The sequence below is a fragment of the Oryx dammah genome, unplaced genomic scaffold (genome assembly GCF_014754425.2).
Source record: "Oryx dammah isolate SB20612 unplaced genomic scaffold, SCBI_Odam_1.1 HiC_scaffold_27, whole genome shotgun sequence".
Taxonomy (NCBI): domain Eukaryota; kingdom Metazoa; phylum Chordata; class Mammalia; order Artiodactyla; family Bovidae; genus Oryx; species Oryx dammah.
In genome coordinates, this window is record NW_024070211.1 from 38,300,119 (window position 1) to 38,318,913 (window position 18,795).

Genomic DNA, 18,795 nt, shown 5'->3' on the forward strand with positions numbered 1-18,795 from the left:
GAAATATATGGGCCTCAATTTCCCATCTGCAAAATTGCATTGCTCTTGTGACCTGCAAGCTGTACAGCAAATCTTACATGTATTTATATTTGCCCAGCAGTTTAGTTTCTCTCTTCTTTCTCTCCCAACCCTCAGAGTAGTAATTTATTCCCTTCAGGAAACAACAGTGCAAGTGGGGTCTCTTTTCTCCACACCCTCTCCGGCATTGATTGTTTGTAGATTTGTTTGATGATGGTCACTCTGACCAGTGTGAGGTGATACCTCACTGTGGTTTTGATTTGCATTCCTCTAATAATCGGTGATGCTGAGCGTCGTTTCACATGTTTGCTGGTCATCTATATGTCTCTGGAGAATGTCTGTGTAGGTGTTCTGCCCATTGTTTGATTGAGTTGTTTATTTGACACAGTGGGGGAATAAGAGGGTGGGATGAATTGAGAGAGTTGCACTGAAACATATATATTACCATATGTAAAACAGATAGGTAATGGGAAGTTGCTATATAACACAGGGAGCTCAATCCAGTACTCTGTGACAACCTAGAAGGGTGGGATGGGGTCGGGGTCAGAGAGGGAGTCAAAAGGGAGGGGATGGTTGATTTACACTGTTGTACAGCAGAAACCAACAGAACATTGTAAAGCAATTATTTTCCAATCAAAATAAATTTAAAAAGAAAATAAAAAAATTATAAAATATTCGATGTCTATAAATCTTACTGGTATATATACTGATATTTCTTTTACCTTAAATGAACTATAAAATTAAATGTAGTGATAGAGAAAAATAAGAAAAAAATGCTTTTTTAAAAGTTTCTCTCATGATTTTTGAAAGGAATATGAACAATTAATATGGGCCAAACAAGAGTGTTTTTCTTTTATGCATCTTTTAAATTTCAAAGGTAATATTTACCTTTGTAAAGATTGCCAAATATTGTATTTGGGAATACTCAGTATTTCATCTATGGAGAAATAAAACAGATTGTAATTATTGCATTATGGCAAAAGCAGTAAAAAATATGAATACAATTACTGAGCAAGCTACTCAGAGCCAAAAAAAAAAGAAAAAAGCCTATAACCAAAAGTTTTTCTAATAGGGAAAAAATGAAACAGAAACAGAATTGGCATGATATCACATATTAAGATATTTGGATCGCTTATAAAATTCAAGAGATGCTTTGAAAGCCACACTTAAGCCATTTTAGCATTAAATCTTCCAAAAGCTGAAAGTTATTTAGAAATAAATAACAATACTGAGCACCAGATGACTAAAACATTCAAATGAGTCAACTGTATGACAGAATGAGTCAATCAGATCTTCGTGTATTAACATGGATGAATCTCTAAACACAGTGCTGGGTGAAGGCAAGGTACAAAAGCATATCTGCAGTATGACACCATTTATGTGAACTGTCAAAATGTAAATGATCCTATGGAATATTATCTCATACATGTCATTAAAGTTAGGAAGTCATTAAACACAGGAAGGCTATATCATCTTCAGGGTTGTGACACATTTTAGGAAGAAAGGAAAAGTTTATTTCTTTAGAAAAGATTTCAACAAAGCTGAATGCTAGCATGTTTTCAAATTCATGGGCTGATCCTTGGGTATTTATCATAATATTTCCTGTGTGTGTGTGTGTGTGTGCTCAGTCACACAGTCATGTCTGGCTCCTTTGTGATTCCACAGACTATAACCCACCAGATTCCTCTGTCTATGGAATTCTTCAGGCAAGAATACTGGATTGGGTTGCCATTTCCTTCTCCAGGTGATCTTTGCCTACACAGGGATTGAACTCATGTCTCTTTGTGCCTCCTGCATTGGCAGGCAGAGTCTTTATCCCTGCACCACCTGGGAAGCCCCAATATTTCCTATATTTCACTCTGAAAATTTTGTAGATTTTCTTGATTAAAAACAAAATAAGAAAGAAATAATGGAAGCAGTAAAGTTCATATTGCTATGGCCAATTTAAGATTGTATATTCAGTAGTTCCAACAGCAAGAAATTTAATGAAAATGCATTTTTCATCTCTTAGAATAAGAAATCACTCATCTTTATTTTTTTGGTAATATTATTCTGCTTTTATCATAGGAATTGAGTCTAAAGAAAGGTATGAAATCAAACAAAATATGCTTTCTGCTTGTAAACTGAGCTAAAATATATATGTTCCTTCATTTACTTATGCAACAATTGTAAAGTAACAAGTACAAACATCAAATAAATTTTGTCTGTCATGACTTTCTGGTAAATGCATTGCAATTTTTCTTCCTTAAATTCAGATAGAATCAACTCAAAACAAAGGAGAATCTGATGACTAGACATTTCTATCACAACCAGCCTCACAATAATAGCTGGGCTGATACTTTTCCCAGTGACTTGCTCCCAGACCCAAGTATACAACCTTGGGTGAATCTCTACAACTACCTGCCTCCTTTCTCTCTGCCTCATGTCCCAATCTACAAAATGAGCATCCTTATAGCTACTTACAGGGCTGTTATAGGTTTAGTTAATATGAGGTAAGTCACCTAGGACCACACCTGGCACATAGTAATTGTTGAGAAAACACTATTGGTTCTGTTAACCATAGCAGGAGAGACAGGCTTAATTCAGTCCTCATCTCAGAGAAATATTTTTTGATCTTTTACTATGAAACCATTCAAAACATTACAAACGGTCATTTTAATAATCCTAAATCTATTAGCTATAAAAGGCATGTATAGTTTCCCTTATTAAAATGAATTAAAATTTATTTAATAAATATTTTTGAAAAATACAGTTAATAAGTGGTTATTTTTCACAATTATGTGTAACTCTTTTACTTTAGAGAGGCCAGGGTCTTACCTGTTCAAAGAAGTGTTAAAATGGTAAAGTTCGTTATATTGTGTTCTCAAAGGGTTGATAATATGTTTTGGTTTCTTTCTGTAAAAAAACAAAAAAACAATTTAGGAAATTAATAATTTAATCTCTGATCCACATGTTACAATTACATTATGTAGGTCAATATCAAATTCAACTCATGGCTTTACTCTTATATTGTGTAAATATGAGACTATGAGATGAATTTCATGATGGTTCTTAATAGTTATACACTGAGCATTTATAAAGAGCAAGGTCCTTTTCTGAGTGTTTCGAATAGAGAAGTAAAAATGCTAACTTTGGCAGACTTTTTTACTTTTTAGCTTCACTCCAGTGAATAATATTTTAAATATTTTAATATAATTAAATTTTATTATAATAATATTTTAAGTTGTTTAAATTGTTTTCAGCTAATAAATAACAGGCAATTGTAATCTCTCTCAAGAGAAAATATTCATCCTGGTAAATCATTAATTATGTCCAGTAAGCCTTAAAAGACTGGGCCTTTAGCCCAGTCTGCATTGATTCTCTATAGCCAGGTTGGAAGGGAATTTTTTTTTAATGAACTAATTACATTTTCTTTCTAGAGTACTAAACTTATTTTGACATTCAGGATACTAAAAGTCATTCTGGATTAGTAGTTCTGCTTAGAATTCCACTAAGTGCAAGGGGCAGAACCGAGACCCATTTTTAAGTTGTGCTCTTACAATTGAATTGTGGTGCTGGAGAAGACTCCTGAGAGTCCCTTGGACAGCAAAAAGATCAAACCAGGCAATCCTGAAGGAAATCAACCCTGAATATGCACTGGAAGGACTGATGTTGAAGGTGAAGCTCCAATACTTTGGCCACCTGAGCGAAGAGCCGACTCATTGCAAAAGACCCTGATGTTGGGAAAAATTGAGGGTAGGAGGAGAAGGGGATGAAAAGGATGAGACAGATGGATAGCATCACCAACTTAATGGGCATGAGTTTGAACAAAGTCTGGGAGATAGCAAAGAACAGGGAAGTCTGGTGTGCTGCAGTCCATGGGGTGACACAGAGTTGGACACAACTTAGTGACTAAACAAAAACCTATTTTAAAATAGGTGACTAAAGCTACGCATCTCTGTGTGTCTTCACCAAGGCTTATGTGATTTCACACCTGGTAAAACAGACCCCATCACATTCTCAAGGAAGATGCTGCTCTAATAGTAAGGAGCCCTCAGAATCAAACCGATAACTATTAACTCTTCTTAAAGGCCCAGAAGAAAGGGCAAACTTGGAAAGACATAGAACAGGGCATTCAGTTCTTCTCCGTGATTCCTCAAAGAAAAATGCGTATGTGGACATAAACAGACAGGGGTCTGATGCAAAAGTGACAACCATTGACCAGGTAAGGACCTGTATTAAGTGCTTTTACATATATAAGTCATTTAACCTGCAGGAATCCACATACAATGTACAGTAGAAAACAAATCTATTAATGCACACTAAAGACAGAAAGGCTTAACATTTTAAAAATGAAGAAAATTCTGCAGACAGGAAGAAATATAGTAGAATTCTCCATTCCCTCAAATAACCTGATAGATATTTTAGGAAAAAAATATTCAACCACCCAGAACTCTGTACACAACTATCCTTTGTTTTTAGTCTTGCTCAGTGATTCTCAAATTTGGAATATATATTAGTTCTATACACAATAAGACTCTTTTATATAGAGTTCTATACACATTGACTTCCCTGGTGGCTCAGAGGTTAAAGTGTCTGCCTACAATGCGGGAGACCCGGGTTCGATCCCTGGGTCAGGAAGATCCCCTGGAGAAGGAAATGGCAACCCACTCCAGTACTCTTGCCTGGAAAATCCCATGGACTGAGAAGCCTGGTAGGCTACAGTCCATGGGGTTGCAGAGAGTCGGACACGACTGAGCAACTTTCCTTTCTTTTCCTTTCCTTTCCTGTCTATACACAATAACAAAACTAAAGAATTTTAAAGGGTAGTTTTCATCAAAAGCAAGTGAAACCTCATAGGTTGATTTCAGAACAAAATAAAAATGGTAAACCAGTTCTGGACCATGTTCAGAAAGAGTCTTTGGGTAATTAATCAATGAATACTAAATAAAGTACCACCCTTTATTTCTTCTTTAAATTCCTTCTTTTCCTTCTATTCTTTTTTTAAACTTAAAGAAAACAATTTATTTATTTGCCTGCTTACAGTCTTAGCTAAGGCATATGGGATCTTTCATTGTGGTGCATGGACTCTCTAGTGGTTGGCGGGCTCCCCAGTTGAAGTGCACAGGCCTAGCTGTTCTACAGCATGCAGGATCCTAGTTCCCCAACCAGGGATCGAACCCATGTCCCCTGCATTGCAAGACAGACTCTCAACCACTGGACCCCCAGGGAAGCCCTTCCTTAAATTCTTAAATGTGCATATTTTTTTCGTTTCATCTTTATGATTCTCAAATCAACGTGCACACATGTATATACGTGCAAGTATACAATTATATATGCCTGCATGTATATTTTACCCTAGTAAAAATAGGAATTCTATAGAACAGAGATCAACTAACTATGGTCCACAGACCAGATCCGTCCTGATGCTGCCTGTCTTTCCTAATATAGTGTTATGGGCACACAGCCATGTCCATTCATTTCCTTGTTGCCTACGGCTGCATTCAGGCTCCACTGCCAGAGAAGAGCAGTTGTGACAGACTGTGTGGTCCTTCGTATATTTATATATCATCCTAAATATTACTATCTGGCCCTCCAAAGAAAATATTTGCTTATACCTGTTATCAAGGGACATGTTTGTCATTTGAGTAACACTAAAAACAATATTAAAAAACAATCTCCTGGCTTTTAAAGTTTTTTTTCCAAAAATTAACTCAATAGTTATATATGAATGAGAGAAATTCCAGCCTTAAACACTTAAAAGCTAATTTCACTCCACAGGAATTAGAGAATTATTGGCCACAGCATGAGATGATTATTGGAAAGCTGAATGTACCCAGTATTCATTCATCATAAAAATAATGCCCCATTTACCCATCATCCATATTTTTGTGGAGTTCTTTGGTTTATTATAAAATTAAAATGACTATCTTTTTTTTAGGCTTTATTTTATGAGAAAAGATAAATGCCATTTGGGAATTATTTTTAAAAAGCAACTTATGGCCTATTCCATAAGGCATATAAACTTGAACAGCTGTTTTAAATTAACACAGTGCAATTAGAGGTGATCATTTTTATTCCATATCAAAAGGTTTAAATTAGCACAATTTTGTTAAGAATATTATTTTCCATAGTTTTAGTATTTTCTACAGTGGCTGAAACATCCCTAAAGTAATCCTAGCAAATGCTTATATGGCATTTATTAATCTGCCAGACATTCAGACAATGTTCCAAGCACTTCATATACATTAATTCACTTATTCTTCTCTATCATCCTCTAAGTAGGCAACTCTTATTCTCCCCATTTTACAGATGAGAAAACTGAGGCCAAGACAGTTTAAACGCCCTTCCCAGCATGATACAACTAGAAAGTAGCCAAGCCTTTCAGACTTGATAGACCCCAAGAGTTGGTTTCAGGTCTTCAACTCTGGTTAAGGACAAGTTCACCCATAAAGGCTTTGTGCCTTCTCTAAAAAGTGGTATTTCATCTATGGAAAATTGCAATTGACTGAAACTACTTAGCACATCTATTATTCAATATATTCAGCTTCTTGAACAAACTGAAATTTACTCAGTTGTTCCACTGATTGTATCAGGTTTGCTTATGCCACTTTCCAGAACCACTTAGAACTGGATTTGAACATTGTTGAGAATTATGACCGACAACTGATTGACAACAAGATATAAAGGCCAGCCTACATGCGATAGAGAACAAGATGTGCACTGGCTTCACAAAGTAAGATGAGTGTATCACTGAAGGACGAACCCAAGACAAACACTTGTTCAGCTATAAACAATTCAGCTTTTATCAGGTGGGTTATTCAGATCAATAGGATGTGCAGATAGTGCACTTAGGCTGCATATAATATTTAGCTGCGGTATATTTACATGCAAAGTAAGTGACATGTATAGGGTTGAAATTAGAATGATAAATTGATGTAGACTTTCAGAATCTCACGGAGAAAATATTACCAAGGTGTGCTTTTCCCAATGATACAAGAACCCACATTTCAGTCAGCAATAAAATAATGATGAAATCTTTCCTGGATTGCTAGACCAGAGTATACTTTTCATTAACCTTTGAAATACATTCTAGCATTAAGTTTCATTTGGTTATTTTGCATGTTTTGACAGACTTTCGTCAGATAACCTAAACACTGAGGTGCTTGAGATTGCTGGAATCCTGAAAATCGTTTCTGCAGGCTAAGCTTAACCTCATCAGCTAGTGTTAGCTCTCAAATAAACTAATATTAACATCATTCTCTACCTCTATCAATATGGTTTATGAGATTTTGAACAGTTCATGTAATTCAGTGCACTTGTCCAGGATAACAAGATTTCAACTAAATGGCCAATACCGCTGGGAAAATATCCACAACCCAGTGGTCTTTAAACGGAGAGTAGCTACCAACATAAACCATTTAGTTCAACATGCTACTCAACCATTTCTATCCCCTAAAGGTTTAGAAGCAGTTCACTATCACTGATTATCCACGAGCAATTGAAAGTCACAGTGAACCAAACTCACTGCTAGCTGAACAGATCAGAAAAAGGATCTTCTTTTTCTGCCAAAGTTCTTTTAGGAGAACATTATGTTTCCTGCAAAGGAAATATGCTTAAAAATGTACATTTGAAAGAACTAAGGACAGTTAACCTAAGTCCTATTCAAAATATACAGTCTCCAATTAACCAGAGAATCTAGGTAAGATAGACAGAATTCTCCCTTTTAATCCCCAGACTTGCTATTTCAGGCTATTTCCAAGGACTAGCAGACTACATTCAGATGACTTAATAGAAATTAGCTAGTTTTGTCCAAAGACTCTCAACATAATTCAGGGCAGTAAAAAGAGGATACAAATAGGTGAAGGATAAAGGATTGGATTAGTCAGAAAAGTCAGGTTTAAGTCACTGAGTCTTTAGAGAATGAAGGTTTATAAACTATTCATGCAAATCCTGATGTAAGCAGAGTAACTCTCCAGGCCACCTCACTCCATGGTGATGACCCAGCAAACTGTGTATATTCTTCTTATGGCTCAACTAACTCATGGCATCTGAGATTACTGCACCAGGAGAGGAAGACATCTGGAAGGTTGTGCACTGGCCCCTCCAACAAGGAAATGACACTCATCACTGCCTTTCACAGCCTCCCGACTAAACCAACCACATGGGCTCTGGCTAAATGCAAGGGTTTGAGAAACATGAAAGTTAGATGGAGATTGGGTGAGCAGTACAATTCTCCACCACAAGAGTGAAAAAGGCATGATGAGATACCCAGTGGCTATTTTAGGGCCATCTTTAGATTCCTTCCTTGTTGAAAAGGGTTGACAAGAAATAACGCTCAGTGATACCAGCTAAAATCTTATTTTGCTAAATTAACAATGCTAACTCTGATTGGATATATATTTGCTATATAAATTTTCATCTTTTAAAATGTTTTCTTAATATGAATTGACCCTGAATATAGAGAACCTTGGGCATCAAGAGGCTACCCGTGTCAGTGTTTTCATTTACTGATGTGTTGCACTGTTTTCTGCTCAGAACTCAGAATATATCTGAATAACGCTTCTTTGCTTAACAGAAAGCCATCTGTTTGTTTCTAGTTTTATACAAACATCAACCATTTTAAAAATGTTCGATTAAGTTAATGCAGATATACAGGTTCCTGTGGTGTAAAGAGAAGGGTCTGGGGACGGAAACAAGGAAACAAAGCTGCCATGAAACTTATCATGCCAGATGTCACTTCATGATTTCCCTCTCAGGCTCAAAATTCTTCTGTCAAAGTGACAAAATCTAAGTTTCTTGGCCTGGCTGCAAGGACTTGCATACTATGACTGTACTTTTCCAAGTTTATCTCCGATTTTCTACCACCACAAGCCCTCACATCTTCTTAGACTAGTTACTCTGTAGACCTAATAAACGCTGTTTTCATTCAAGCTTCATATTTTTCTTCTTTCTTCCGTGAAGTCCTCCTCTTCTTGCTTCCTTGTCTCTCCCTCTCCCCCTTTCCGTACTTCCTCTATGTCTGGCAACACCTTGTTGAACTGCAGCCCTCTTCTCTAAGAACACTCCCTAGTCACCTCCAAGAATGTCTCTGTCCACTGGTTCCTGGTTCTTGTTTTTATCACTTATTTGGCATTCATATGAACTATCCCAGGTGGCGCTAGTGGTAAAGAACCTGCCTCCCAATGCAGGAGACATAGGAGACTTGAGTTTGATCCCTGGGTTGGGAAGATCCCCTGGAGGAGGGCATGGCAATCCACTCCAGTATTCTTGCCTGGAGAATCCCACGGACAGTGAGCCTAGCAGGCTACAGTCCATAGGGTTGCACAGAGGTGGACACGACTGAAGCAACTTACCATTCATGCACACCTTCTGTTGTTAACTGCAGCTTACTGAAATGGAAACAAATTCACATGCCACCCTTTTCTCTGCTTTATTTCAATACTAGAAGTTGTTGTTTAGTTGCTAAATCACATCCTGCTCTTTTGCAATCTCATGGACTGGAGACTACCAGGCTCTTCTGTCCATAGGATTTCCCAGGCAAGAATACCGGAGTGATTGCCACTTCCTTCTCTGGGGGATCTTTCCGACTCAGGGATTGAACCCTCATCTCCTGCATTGTAGGTTGATGCTATACCACTGAGTCACCAGGCCACTGAGCCACTATTGATTTCTAGAAGTCATTGGTTCCTATCAAATATATGGATTCTTTTTCTTCCCATAGTATTTTAAAATCAAAACAAGTGCAACTGAAGGACAAAAAATATTAAGCCATACAAGAACATACAAAGCACTTCAAGTAAGGCTGTCGTATTATGAAATTGTCCCAAGAGGTATTAGCAATTTCCACTTCTATTTCCTTAACCTATCAACAGCACTGTGTACTATTTGTTTAAAGTCCACCTCATCCCACCCCAACTACTCTGTAAGCTCTAGGTGGGCAGGGGCTATTTTCTTTTGCATATATTCTCTTTTATACTACTATACTTCCTGTCTAGAGGCAAGTTCTTAATAAATATCCATCCGAAGAAACTGAAACATTGAGGTATGTACTCCAAAAAATTAAATACTTTAATTTTGTGTATATGAAATTCTCTGTTCTATGCAATGAAAAGTCCTTTCTACCTGGCTTACTGTTTTCCCGATTTGAAAATGGGTGATTAGTAAATGTTGAATGAATGAATAAACAAAAAAATGATAGCAGTGATGACAGTAGTTTATCTTCCTAGGCATTCTGATGAGAACTTGGTTAAATCAGAAATTTGAAATAAGAATAACACAAATTTTGGACATGGAAGCTGTGTTAGAACCTTGGCCTATGACCTACTGGCTGCAGACTACTGGGCAGACCTTTGACTTTTTGGATCCTCAGTTTTACCATCAATAAAATGGAGATTACCCATGCAATTTCCCTTACAGAGTTACTGGAGGAATTAAATAAAATCAACTGTGATGTGTCAATGTCAGCCTTCAGATACTATTTATTCACCACTTAGCACAGCTACATACACGTGTGCAGATATTACCTATTAGCTTGTATAAAGTTCATGCTGATGTGAAATTTCTTAGCTTCAACTCTTCTCTTTTTTGCTTGGCTGCCAAATTCCTTTCATAAGTTCTTAGGACACAGGATATCTTTCGGAAAGATAGTGCTCGATAAAGAAAGCATCTCATTCACTAACAGCCCCAGTTTCACCTGCTGGGAGCAAACTGTCAACCTACAGCAGCACACCAGGAAAGCATTTGGCTGAACCAAGTGACAGAGCACCAGGCTATTTTGGGGGGTCACTGTGAGCACGCAAATTCCAGCTGTGGCCTAAAGAAATAAGAATTCAGTCAACTGATGATGTTCATTGCTTGAGCTCCCGTGCTCTGAGGATGACATTCTTGACTGCTGGATCATTTGAAAAGACGTACATTGCTAAATGTCTCTTTTCTAAAAGAGGCTCCACCAGAGAGGGAAAATACACGCTATTCTCCAGTCATCTGACCGGAAAAATGAAATTCTGGCAAATCTACTTTTTGCCCGAAGAGCTAAAAGCTCTGAAAGCAGAGGGATTTCATCAACTGACTGGCATCTTGGGGTGGAGTTTACAATTAAGAGTGATCTCCAGCTGGTTCAGGTTTTTCATCTTCTGCTGTGTATTGTTCAAGAGGCAACCCAGGAGAATTTAATTAGCACAGTGGGGCCTCAGTGGGCACCCACCCCTCCCCCTTCTATAATGCTAATTTGAAATATCTCCTCTTCCTTCTCAAGTTATTTTCTGAACAGTGGCAGCCAACATTTTATTACTAAAGAAATTGCCAGTAATGACCCATTTGAAAAAGCCAAGATTTCTTAATGGAGTGAGAATATGACTTACTTGCTGAGAAAATATATCAAAATAAAAGCTAGCCCTGAAATGCACCTGAATCCACTATATTAGCATTCCTGGGTGTTCTGGAAATTCTATAACAGTATTTGTGTATGCAAGATATATCCCAACAGTAATCTTAAAAATATTAAAACACACAAGCAGAGAGCGTTAAGATTTCACCAGAAGGGGAAGACTTGGCCTGGAGCTACTAGTAACAAAGGAGTGGGGAGGTTGCCTTCCTATAAATAGGAGGCAAAGGAGGAAACGGATCCTCTGCTGGGGAGTCTTTAAAATGTTTTCTCCACCTCTTCTATTATTCTGTCAGTGGCCATGTAATTCCCTCTTTTCTGCTCTTTTCAGAAGAGTATTCTATTATTATGCTTTATTTAAGAGGCTAAGATTTAGGTAAATAAACAGACACCACAGAGTTGAAGGGCAGTTGGAATGGAGGGAGGAGAAGGGAGAAATCAACACAGGAGGAGGGGCACAGAGAGACAGGGACAGCAGGGCTGGAGCCAGATGTCAGGGAAACCGAGGACTGCATGCTCATGAAAGGCTTTTAACTAAAGCTCCCAGTAGCCAGTTGACATCTATAAGCAAGCCATATGTGACTGATTTATTAAAAAAAAAAAAAACTTATAAAAATAAGACTAAAGTCTAAGCTTTAAAAAAAAAAAGCAAATAAACCAATGAGATGGCAAATATTCCAGCTGCTCTAATTACGGTTATTCCGAAGGAAAAGTGAAGGTTTGTCAATGCCTTGTTTGGGTTCCCCTGGGCTCCCCAGGATCACATCAGCCACCTTTGGTATTTGCAGACACAAAAGTTTGCTTCAGAGGTAGGGTTTTACCCTCACACTCTGAGAATGTTTTTTAAACTACTATAGGCCAGTGAACATGCAACCATTTTTAAGCAAAATTATTGCAGCATTAAAAATGTATACCTGGATCTCTTTGCTGTACATATGAAACTAACACAACATTGTTACTCAAATATACTCCAATATGAAACAATTTTTTAAAATGTATTATCTCTTAAAAATGTGGCTTCCCAAATTTTTTTTAATGTATTATCTTTTAAAAATGTGGCTTCCCATAATTACAGTACAAAAATCTTGGAGGCTTAGGGTGGGCTAACTCTGTGTACCACGCTACTCTCCCCACATGCCAACTGACCAACCCATCTCCAAGGATCTTCCTAAAACAGTGAAGTTCAGCAGCCTGTCCTGTGAGTGCCCCCTGTACCTAGGGATGGGCGTTATATCATCTTTAGCCGAGTCTTGACTTTAAGGGCTTTTAGAAGTACCTTATTAGTGAAGGAGTGCAGATCCTACAGGATAGTGGTTTTGTTTTGTTCAGTTAATCTGTTGATGATTTTATTTTTCCCATCTTATACCCCTCCTAGTTTCAATGTAATGTCAAATTGGAAGTCATTCAGTTAAAAGAAAACTTTAAGGAAAAACAAAAGAGCAAAAACAGTTAAAAGAGAGAGTAGAAGCCGTGTTTTATCTCCTCTTTGTCTCACTTTTTTTTTTTTAAACTTTACAATATTGTACTGGTTTTGCCATACATCAACATGAATCTGCCACGGGTATACACGTGTTCCCCATCCTGAACCCCCCTCCCACCTCCCTCCCCGTATCATCCCTCTGGGTCATCCCAGTGCACCAGCCCCGAGCATCCTGTATCCTGCATCGAACCTGGACTGTCTCACATTCTGGATGCTCTATATGATCAGCATGAACTCGCTACTTTCCCCACACACAGGAAGTCTGTTCTGAGCTCTTCTACTACTCTCCCTGGTTCTTCGGTGATCTCCTAGTGACCACAGAGGGGGATTAGACCCTGATCTATTGGAAGGTAATCTTACCAATAGCCTCCAGAAATTCACCGATAGCTGTTACAGTAGAGCACAGACAAGAAGGAGTGAAGACTCATTAGATCCATATATAACTTTAAAATAACCCTAAATTCTGAAATCCTAGAGAAGAAAATGGCAATCCACTCCAGTATTCTTGCCTGGGAAATCCTATAGACAGAGGAGCTCGGCAGGTCCATGGGGTCTCAAAGCGACATGGCTTGGCAACTAAACAACAAGAAACAAAATCTGAAATACAGATTTCTATTGTTTGTAAGAAAACACATATATTTCCATTGCAAGAACAAAAAATAAGGAACTTTATCATACCCACTCTAGTATTCTGACCTAGAGAATTACATGGACTGTAGAGTCCATGGGGTCACAAAGAGTCAGACAGGACTGAGTGACTTTTACTTTCACACAACTGATACTATGTATAAAATATAAAACTGGACTTCTCTGGTGGTCCAGTGGTTAAGAATCTGCCTCTTTATGCAGGGGATACCAGTTCATCCTTGGTCCGTGAAGATCCCACATGCTGCAGGGCAACTAAGCTTGTGTACCACACCTGCTGAAGCCTGCAAGCTCTACAGCCCATGCTCTACAACAGTAGAGGCCACCACAATAAGGTAACCACAGTAAGGTAATCACAATAAGGTAATGCGCCGCAACTAGAGAGAAACAACTAGACAGCAACAGAGACCCAGCACAGCCAAAAATAAAACAAATAAACAAAAATTTAATATATCTATAACTAATGAGAATACACTGTATAGTACAGGCAACTTTACTTAATGCACTGTGATAACTTGAAGGGGAAGGAAGTCCCAAAGAGAGGGGAAATATGTATATGTACAGCTGATTCATTTTTCTGTACAATAGAAACACTGTAAAGAAACTAAACCCCAATAAAAATTAATTAAGATTCCCTTGAAAACTTGGAAATGATGTTTTAATGCCTTAAAGGAGGCATTAATCAAAAAGATCTTTCATTTCTCATCATGTTCTTGAACACTGTACTGACTGTAGCATCACCTAATATCTTCTAAATTTCCAGTGTAAATATAAGTGTGTATTGAATAGTTCTCTCATTAATTTAACATCGTATTTGCTATAGATGGCTACTGAAGAGGCAAGTTTCCCATGGGACCAAAAGGAATACTATTTATATCATTATAAGATGGGTGATAAGCCCAGTCGTATCAGCCCCAGGGGAAATTTCTGGTTTCCATTTTCCGAGAGAATTAGTTTTGAACATTATCCAAATCAACAGCAATTTCTCTTAAATAATTAAAATTCTTTTCCCCAAAGAAATAACCTGTGAAGGTATCTTCAAATAAATGTCATTATAAGAAAGCTTCCTTAAGAGTCAAATTAAATTTCTTAATCTGATGATTTCATAACAGAAATGCACACATTTCAAAAATTGGCACTAGAATAATAATTAGAAATTCTGGTTTTTGTCATTCTCCAAATTTCAAGAGTTGATTAAATTATATTTATTAGCAAAGAGATCTGGACTCTTCTCATATAAAAGCTTATAAAATAAATGATTGTCAAGATTTTAAAAATTTGAGTAATTTCATTATTAGTGTCCAATGAAGGTGTTGAATGAAACAAAGCATAATTCAAGTGATATCACATACATATCACAGACTGATCAACCTTAGGCAAAAACCTGGTAAAAGCTCCCGTTTTAAAGAAGTCCCACAGACATGTCTTCCAGCACCTTTACTGGGTTACAATGAACTTTCTTTTTTTTGTTAGATGGTGACTTGGCCACCTGATGCAAAGAGCTGACTCACTGGAAAAGACCCTGATGCTGGGAAAGAATGCAGGCAAAGGGAGAAGGGGGTGGCAGAGGATGAGATGGCTAGGTAGAATCACCGACTCAATGGACATGCATCTGAACAAACTCCAAAGAGTTGGACACGACTTAGCGACTGAACAACATACTGGTAGATTTTAGTGTCATTTTGCATAATGTAACTCTTGGTTTTTCCTTTATATTCTCTGCTTGTTAAATTGTAACAACTGGAAGCAATTTTCTTATATTCACACTATTCCTACCTATGAAGCGTTACCTCTGGAAGCTTCTTTTAGAAATGTGTCAGACAGCTGTACTTAGCAAAAGAAGCTCATGTGTTACATGCTCTTCATTACAACTCTTAATTGTTGTTGACCATGGATTTCAGCGGATGTTAACTGGGACTGTAAGCTTCATATATAACTCCACTCATTTTCTTTTTTTCTGGATAATTCTTGAGGTGGGTCACTAATACAGCAGTTACAACAAGAGGTTGCTTGACAGAGTGAAAACAAAGGCTTTGGAGCCAGCAGGACCTCTATTGTAGCAAGTCATTTAATTTCTTCACCTATAAATTGTGGATAATAGTATCTATTAATATTTCCCTGCAGAATGCTTTTAAGAACTCGGGGTAGCTTAGGGACAGCTTCTGACACAAATTTAGTGTTTGTTACGTGGTACTAGCACTACTCTCCAACTTAATTAATTGGGTGGTGGTGATGGTTTAGTTACTAATTAGTTTCTGACACTTACAACCCCATGGACTGGAGGCTGCCAGGCTCCTCTGTCCATGGGATTCTCTAGGTTAAGAATACTGGAGTAGATCACCGTTTCCTTCTCCAGGGCATCTTCCCAACCCAGGAATCGAACCCAGGTCTCCTGCATTGCAGGTTGTCTCCACCATTGCAGGTGTATTCTTTACCAACTGAGCCACCAGGGAAGCCCAGTGAATTGGGTAAGGCTGGTTTATCAAAACAGAGAAAAGGTGTTGCTATTTAGTATTTTTTTTTTTAACACTTTACAAACGTGGGTAGACATTACCATCACCTGGGATCCTAGTTAAAAAGTCAGACTCTTGGCTTCTACTCTAGGGAGTCTGATTCCAGAGGCCTGGCATAGCTCCAGGATCTATACCCTTCATAAGTGCTAAATATGATTCCTAAGAGGGTGATCTGGGGACCACAGTTTGCAAGTAACTGCTGTATAATAAATAATTAATCCTATCAGCATGTGCTGTGCTGTGCTTAGTCACTCAGTCGTGTCTGACTTGTGACCCCATAGACTGTAGGCTGCCAGGCTCCTCTGTCCATGGGATTCTCCGGGCAAGAATACTAAAGTGTGTTGCCATTTCCTCCTCCAGTCCAACTCTTTAGCACCCCATAGACTAGCCCTCCAGGCTGCTCTATCCATGGAATTTTCTAGGCAAGAACACTGGAGTGGGTTCCCATTCCCTTCTCCACCTGCTGGCATAATCAGGATTATTTTGACTATCATTGTATCATTTTTAAAAATGTAAGGATATTGTTCTCAAGATATTACCTTAGTGATTGCTCTTAATACTGTTGTTATTGTTGTTGTTGTTTTTTAAACTCTGATGCTTTAACTTCCATAAGTGATACAAAATAAATTCCAATATTTTCCCTAATAATTTATGGATTGTTTCTCTTCTCAAAAAGGTTGATTTTTAGCTTTTTGTGCATTGATAGACTGTATAAAATTTAATGAAAGCTTTGGATTCACACCCATGTAGGCATACTGGCAGGCTACCATCCACAGGGTCACACAGAGTTGGACATAACTGAAGTGACTGAGCATGCATGCAGGCATGACCTGCATTTGTACAAAAGCTTCCTGGTTCTATTCATACACTGCCTGGGAGGCAATCGACCAAGTTAACAGCATTCAGGTTGAAGAATTAGGTATTAACCATTTGCTGTTTAGAGAACTATTTCTGCACTCTAGATTTTTACAAGTCCAAAACATGGTTATTGTGCAATGAAAAAAATAAATATGACCTTTAAATATCTATTTCTTACTTCTCAAGTAGTTTTGATTGCTTATTCTGTAGGAGGGTTAGAAAAAATAGTTCTTTACAAAATTGAATTGGGAAATTCTAATAAGGAGGCTGTCTATTCTATGAAAAGAACACAAGTTTCTACTTCAGATAATAGGGAATTTGATAAAAGCAAACCTTAAATTAAATGCTACCACATTAAATTCTATCATAAGTTTCGTCAAAACAGCTATGTATTACCAGCAACTGTGATCTTCTGTAATGCATCAAAGCCCTAGGAGAGAACTGAAGGCAATGCCCAGTCTTTTTGTTTGCATTACCCTTGGGATTAAAATACTTCAATAGTCCAGTACACTTAGGAAAAAGACCAAAACCATTTCCCTGTCTTGAGATACTTGGCTTTACTTACAGCTCTGGCGTCACTTTATACCACGCTCCCCTTCACCTCAGTTCTCTGTTACACTGGTTCCTGCCCTCTCCTCACCCTCAACCCCCAATATGCCATGCTCCTACAGCCACAGGGCCTTTGCACATTCTTTTACTACACTTAGAATGCTCTTTCCTGCCCTCCTTACCTGGTTAAAATTGAATGTGGCTTCCCTGGTGGCTCAGAGGTTAATGTGTCTGCCTGGAATGCGGGAGACCCGGGTTCAATCCCTGGGTCGGGAAGATCCCCTGGAGAAGGAAATGGCAACCCACGCCAGTACACTTGCCTGGAGAATTCCCATGGAGAGAGGATCCTGGCAGGCTACAGTCCATGAGGTTGCAAAGAGTCGGACACGACTGAGCGACTCCACTTTCTTTCACTTTCCCTGGTGACTCAGCTGGTAAAATATCCGCCTGCAATGTGGGAGACCTGGGGTTTGATCCCTGGGTTGGGAAGATCCCCTGGGGAAGGGAACAACTACCCACTCCAGTATTCTGGCCTGGAGAATTCCATGGACTGTATAGTCCACAGGGTCACAAAGAGTCAGACATGACTAAGTGACTTTCACTTTACCTGTTTAATTATCACTTATTTGAAGATCACAGCTAAATTATCCTCCCGGACAAGGTCAATTCCTGAATCTCGCCTACACAGCCCTTATCACAGTTCTGTTAATAATTTTGTTTTTATTTATGTGACTATTTGATTATCAGCTTATTCCCCACTAAACTGTGAGCTTCATGAGGACAAGGATTATAACTGTTTTTGCTACCCAGGCCATAAGGACTTGGTTCCCCAAGACTATTTATTAACCATATGGACAAATGAATAAAAGAATGAATGAATGCTTGCATCATATTGTATCAACCTAGCATCTAAAATAATAAGAAACAATAAGTATCTAGATAAAGGTCTAGGAGTACCTCTTGAGCTTCAGTTTCAGGTGCATAAAAGGAGAGCTTTGAGTAAATAATCACTGGGCTCCCTTTCAGCTTTAAAAGTCAGTGAAAGTTGCTCAGTCATGCCCGACTCTTTGTGACCCCATGGGCTATACAGTCCATGGAATTCTCCAGGCTAGAATACTGGAATGGGTAGCCTTTCCCTTCTCCAGGGGATCTTCCCAACCCAGGGACCGAACCCAGGTCTCCTGCATTGCAGGCAGATTCTTTACCAGCTGAGCCACAAGTGAAACTCAAAAATACCGGAATGCGTAGCCTATCCCTTCTCCATCAGATCTTCCTGATCCAGGACTTGAACTGGAGTCTCCTGCATTGCAGGTGGATTCTTTACCAACTCAACTATCAGGGAAGCCTCCTAAAATCAGTGATTCAAC

At 38.4% G+C, this 18,795-nt stretch overlaps 1 protein-coding gene across 38 annotated transcripts in view; it reads right to left on the minus strand.

Annotated features, from left to right (window-relative positions):
• MAP2 (microtubule associated protein 2) overlaps window positions 1-18,795 on the minus strand; it is a 299,075-nt gene that overhangs the window by 100,187 nt on the left and 180,093 nt on the right. For all 38 annotated transcript variants that reach the window (XM_040228612.1, XM_040228647.1, XM_040228625.1 and 35 more), the window contains one exon: window positions 2,836-2,913. The gene's annotated coding sequence lies outside the window, so the exon portion shown is untranslated. The remainder of the gene's footprint in view (window positions 1-2,835; window positions 2,914-18,795) is intronic.